Here is a 5929-nt window from a genome sequence, read left to right as displayed (position 1 = left end):
GAGCCAACATCACCCTAATACTCAACCTAGATTAAAAAAACCTTGTAAGAAAACAAGATACCAGTAGTCCTTATGACATCATATATGCAAAAATAAAAATTTAACAGAATGTAGCAAGGAAGATAAAATAGAAGGAAGATCCTGTGTGAGCCTAACAGGAAGCCCAGAAGATAAGAATTAAAAGAATGGAGGTTATATTCAAAGATAATGACTGTGGGGAGCCGGGGAGCCGGATTTGGAGCGCTTGGCAGCGGGGGCGGAGGAGGAGGCGGCACGTTGGAGCCTCGGTGGCCTGGGACGCTCCTCCCAGTGAGGGCCGCGGCCGGCCTCCGCCTGGAGCTCCCTCGCCCGGTCCCAGACGGCCGCCACTTCCGGCGGTTCCTCTGGGACGCGCTCACCTGGGACGCGTTATGTGCCTGGGGGCCCCTGGGCTCCAGGATGAAGGACCGGCTGGAGCAGCTGAAGGCAAAGCAGCTGACACAGGATGAAGATGCCGATGAGGTGGAGATGGCTATTGACAACACAGAGATGGAGGAGACTGGGCTCAACGTGGACAAGATCTCAGAGCATGTGGAGGAAGCAAAGAAACTCTACAGTATCATTCTGTCTGCACCAATTCCAGAGCCAAAACCCAAGGATGACCTGGAGCAGCTCACAACAGAGATCAAGAAAAGGGCCAACAATGTCCTCAACAAACTAAAGAGCCTGGAGAGGCACATTGAAGAAGATGAAGTCCGCTCATCAGGAGACCTTCGGATTCGGAAATCTCAGCACTCCGTCCTCTCTGGGAAGTTTGTGGAGGTGATGACCAACTACAATGAGGCTCAGGTGGACTTTCGTGAACGCAGCAAAGGGCGAATCCAGCGGCAGCTTGAAATTACTGGCAAAAAGACAACCGATGAGGAGCTGGAGGAGATGCTAGAGAGTGGCAACCCTGCCATCTTCACTTCTGGGATCATCGACTTGCAGATTTCCAAGCAAGCCCTCAGTGAGATCGAGGGTCGGCATAAGGACATTGTGAGGCTGGAGAGCAGCATTAAAGAACTTCATGACATGTTTATGGACATCGCCATGCTGGTGGAGAACCAGGGCGTGATGTTAGATAACATAGAGTTGAATGTCATGCACACAGTGGACCATGTGGAGAAGGCAGGAGACGAAACTAAAAGAGCTGTGAAATATCAGGGTCAGGCCCGAAAGAAATTGATAATTATCATTGTGATAGTAGTTGTGTTGCTGAGCATTTTAGCATTGATTATTGGACTTTCCGTTGGGCTGTAATGAGTGGCCTGCGGGGCTGTTGCACTGAAATAACCTGATTTCACTCCAGCCTGGTGGGACCACCTTTATCTTCAGATGGGAATGGAGTCTGAATGGCCTTCCTGAGAGCCAAGGGAACCCGTTCCTTTGTTTCCTTGTAACCATCCTTGGACCTGAATCAGCAATCAATCTAGCCCTGGAGGAATCTAACCTACCTGATGCAACCCCAAGTTCTCCTCAAAACCAACTCCTGCCCCAGCAACTGAAGTACCTTTCCTCCTGGACCATATGAACTGACCCAGATTTTTCCCTCCTGTGGTGTGTCAAATTATGCCTTGTACCTTGGAAATCCCATGTGAGACTATCCTAAGGTGCTGCATCTTCTACCTCATGGAGTATACTCCCAGAAATTACAGTGTATTTTTCTAGGGGAGTATCTTTAAGAAAGCAGGTGGATTCTTCTAAATTTGGCAACAATAGGGTTTAGATGGGAGACTTCTGCATGGCAGGATGCCAGTCCTGTCGGTCCTGAAAACATGAGTGACTGGCAGATGCCATTTTGGTCCCAAAAGTTGACTTGCTTGAAATTCAACTTCAAATTAAGCTTTTAATAAGATCAACCTGGGGGCCAGTTTGGTCTTTCTCTAGATTGTGTTCTCATGTTTACTCAAAGAGGGACCAAGATGATAGTCATCTGAGGTTGCCATTTTCAAAGGCTAGGATTTGGAATATTTGTTTCCCTATGAATTTTGGAAACTGGCTTTTCACCTTTGGAGTGACTCTTTGTGAAGCTGTTGCCCTGAGGCCAAAATTAACCAGGGATTTAAAATTGGGCTGGGGACAAGGTGCTAGAGTCTCAGACTCTGAAAAGGTTTCATGAGGCTGAGTGTTCAGTCACTCATGTGTTCAGGTGTATTTTTAAAAGTGTGTATGTGAGATGCATGTACATATATGTGTCTGTTTCTCAGGAAATAGCAAAATAGAAAAGAAAGACACTATGACCTCAAAAATTAAAAAAAAACTTTTTTGAGCTAGACTAAATATTAGATGAGTTGCTTTTGTTTACCTGCAAATGAATCATTGTAGAAATATGATCATCTTATGTCATCAACAAAGTTGTTTTCTAAACGAGAACTGGGAGAATCAAATGAGATATTCAGACTGAGGACTGAGTTGATTTCTGGTTTCTGTGCAGCAGGTACAGGTGTAATGGTTTGACACCTCTCCCTATCTGCTGCCTCCACTAGGCTTTCCCTGAGAACATCCCACAGCAATCCACATGACCTATGGGATGTCCTGTTTTAGATGGAGTTAGTTGGAGAGACCCGAGACTACCTGCTACTGGGTGAATGAGCTTGACAGGTTCTTTGTTTTCCCCAGTTCTTGTCACAGAGGAAGCAACAGCCAGGAAATTTTCGTGTAGTGACTGCTAAGCTGTAGGTAGCCTCTTAGATCCCTGTCAGTCTCCCTGATTTTGGGTACTAGCTGTATTTCAGCTTTGACAGTAATGCTTTCTAAGGCAGAGAAAGCACCCTGATCCAGGCACTGCCTATTAGCTTCCTGTGCAAAGGCTCCTCACTTCTCACTACCCAGCACTCAGACAGAGCCACAGGGATGCCCTTCTCCCCATGGCTACGATGTTAGAAGACAGGCTGTAATCTCAGGCCTTTACTGTCATCTGAGACTGAGGCCTGGGGCTTGAAGTTTGGAATGCAACACATGAAGGGTTTTTGTATTTTTTTAATGTAAATTTGATTATTTTATTGCTAATTTAAAAATAAATGACTTTCTAATGATTGCCACAGTCCGGCCGCAGCAAAATAACCCAACTTGTGTAGATTGATAGAGCAGGAGTAGAAGCCGTTTATTGTAGGACAGGAGTGGTATTTATACATTCCACACAGCTTATCTTAATTAGCATAAACTAGATACATCAGTCAACCAATAAGGAATCTCCACATTTAATGGCTCGCTTTTGTTACTTCTCAAACCACTCCCTCTGGCATTTTGCCAGGCACCATCCAGACTTGTTTACAGACTCTAACATTTCTCTGGCAAAATGCCAGGAGCCATCCTGACTTGTTTACAGACTCTAACAAATGATTGCAAAGAAAAAAAAAAAAAGATAATGACTGAAAATTTTCTGTAATAGATGAAAGACATGAATTCTCACATTCATGAAGCAGTTTAAATAAAACTTGGTGGAACAATATATTTTCTCTGCTTTTAAGATTTCCTCTTTGACTTTGGTGTTCTAAAGTATTTATGTGATGGGTCCAAGTGAAGAATTAGTTTTATTTAAACTGCTTTATGAATGTGAGAAGTCATGTCTTTCACCTATTACAGAAAATGTCCAGGCATTATCTTTGAATATAACCTCTGTTCTTTTAATTCATACCTTCTGGGATTCCTGTTAGGCTCACACAGGAGCTTCTCTTCTCTTTTGTATGTCCTTTATCTTTCTTGCTACATTCTGTGCAATCTCTCAGATCTAATGTGAGTTGGCTACTGTCTTATTATCTGTTTCTAAATAAACATATTCACTGACTTTTACATTTCTATATGTATACTTTTTATTTATAAAAATCTTACTAATTATTTTTCAAATCTTTCTGTCCCTATTCCATATATCTGCTTATGTGTGCCCCAAAGTTCATTGTTGGAAACTTGATCCCTAGTACAACAGTGTTGATAGGTGATTAGGTCTTGAGGGTGAAGCCCTCACAAATGGACTAAAATCTTCATCATGAGAATGTGTTTGTTATTGACAGAGTAGGTTTATTATAAAAATGACTTTGGCCCCCTCTTGTTCTCTCTCTACCTTTCTCTTACCATGTGATACCTTTCACCATATTATGAGGCAACACAAGGCCCTCCTCAGATGTCTGCCCCTTGATTTTGGATTTCCTGGTCTCCAGAACTGTAAGCTACATAAATCTGTTCATTTAAAGTTATCCAGACTCAGGTATTGTTATAGAAGCATAAAATGGACTAATATAGTACTTTATTCTTCTCTTAGAGTTTTGATCCCTTCATTTAGTCATTAATCGTTTCAACGTAGTAGTTAGTTTCCCTTCAGGATGTTGTTTTATTAGCTCAAATTATTGGAAGTCTAATCCTATTTGTTATTTGCTGCTCCTGGTCTATGGTGGACTCACTCCACATCCTCTGCCGCACCTTGCCCCAGTGCTGGGATTGAATTCATGAGTGCTTTAACACTGAGCTACAGCCCCAGTCCTTTTAATTTTTTGAGATAGGGCCTAAGTTGCCAAGTCTGGCCTCAAACCTGTAGTTCTCCTGCCTTAGTATCCCGAGTTCCTGGGGTTATAGGCATGTGCCACTGTGCCTAGCTCTATAGTGAATTTTTTACCTTTTTAAAACATTCGCCATTGTTAATGGGATAAAATTTTTGTGCCTGTGTCACTTGAGCATGATCTAGACTGAGTATGTTCACTTTTAGAGATTTTACACTTGGGCCCCCAAAACATTACTAATTTTTCAGTATGGATTCCCGGATTATGTGGTTGGTGCACATTGAAATCTAAAATGCCAACTACATAGGGTAGGGAAGTGGTTCCATCAAACCCAAGATTTCTAGATTTCTCTCCCACCCACAGATGTGAAACAAAGCCCAAACCTGTAGAGCTTATTGTCACTAGTTAAAATCATTGCACTGAAAATGTTTCTATAGGTCCTGAAAGACCTCATCACCACATTAAGTGACAATTCAATTAAATTTTCACACTCCTTGACATTTTTTTTTAAATCCTTTTAAAAAAATATTTATTTTTTAATTTTCGGCAGACACAACATCTTTATTTGTATGTGGTGCTGAGGATCGAACCCAGGCCGCACGCATAGCAGGTGAGCGCGCTACTGCTTGAGCCACATCCCCAGCCCTCCTTGACATTTTTTGACTGGAGATGAGATAGAACCCAGGCCTTCACACATGCTAGACAAGTGCTCTGACAGTTTTTTTGTTTTTGGGGGGTCAACCCTGAACTGCTGGCACCCCACCCTCAAACTCCTTTGCTTTCCTATCATATCCCTTAGTAGTCTATAAATTCAATTTATAGAATTGAATATAGTATTTATTGTAAAACCTTCCTTATACCTACTTCCTTTTCTCTGCAGCAGCTCTTCTTTCTGAGTCCGTGTTATGGACTTAATGTTTGTGTTCCCCTTTCCCTTAAAAATCCTTATGTTGAACCCTAATTTACAAGAGAGTCTTTGGGAGGTGATGATTAGGTCATGAAGGTAAAGCCTTTGTAAAGGATCAATATCTTTATAAGGGAGACAGAAGAGCTTTCTCTCTGCTCTATTCCATATGAGGACACAGCAAGAAGATGGCCATATGCCAACCAAGGAGGACCTGAACTCAACCATGCTGGTAGCCTGATGATCTCAATACTTCCCAACTTCCAGAACTTTGAGAAACAAATTCCTTCTGTTTAAGCCATCCAGTCTATTCTATGGTATTTCCATTATAGCAGTCCAAACCAAGACAACCTGGTTTATAACTCATGCCTGAGTTACTATAATAACTTTTTAGCTGGTTTCCATGTGGGCTAAACTTCATGCTGTTGTTTTGATTTTTTTTCCCCAGCTGATGCTGGGGGTTGAACCCAGGGGTGCTCTACTACTGAGCCACATCCACAGCCCCTTCTAT

The 5929-nt window shown here is 42.5% G+C and overlaps 1 pseudogene; it reads left to right on the top strand.

Moving 5' to 3' along the window:
• The first annotated feature begins 438 nt into the window (after positions 1 to 438).
• LOC114101209 (syntaxin-3 pseudogene) lies at positions 439 to 1591 on the top strand (annotated as a pseudogene).
• The last annotated feature ends 4338 nt before the right edge of the window (positions 1592 to 5929 follow it).

This window comes from Marmota flaviventris, chromosome 11, assembly GCF_047511675.1.
Source record: "Marmota flaviventris isolate mMarFla1 chromosome 11, mMarFla1.hap1, whole genome shotgun sequence".
Classification (NCBI taxonomy): domain Eukaryota; kingdom Metazoa; phylum Chordata; class Mammalia; order Rodentia; family Sciuridae; genus Marmota; species Marmota flaviventris.
This window is presented reverse-complemented; position numbering and strand designations above follow the sequence as displayed.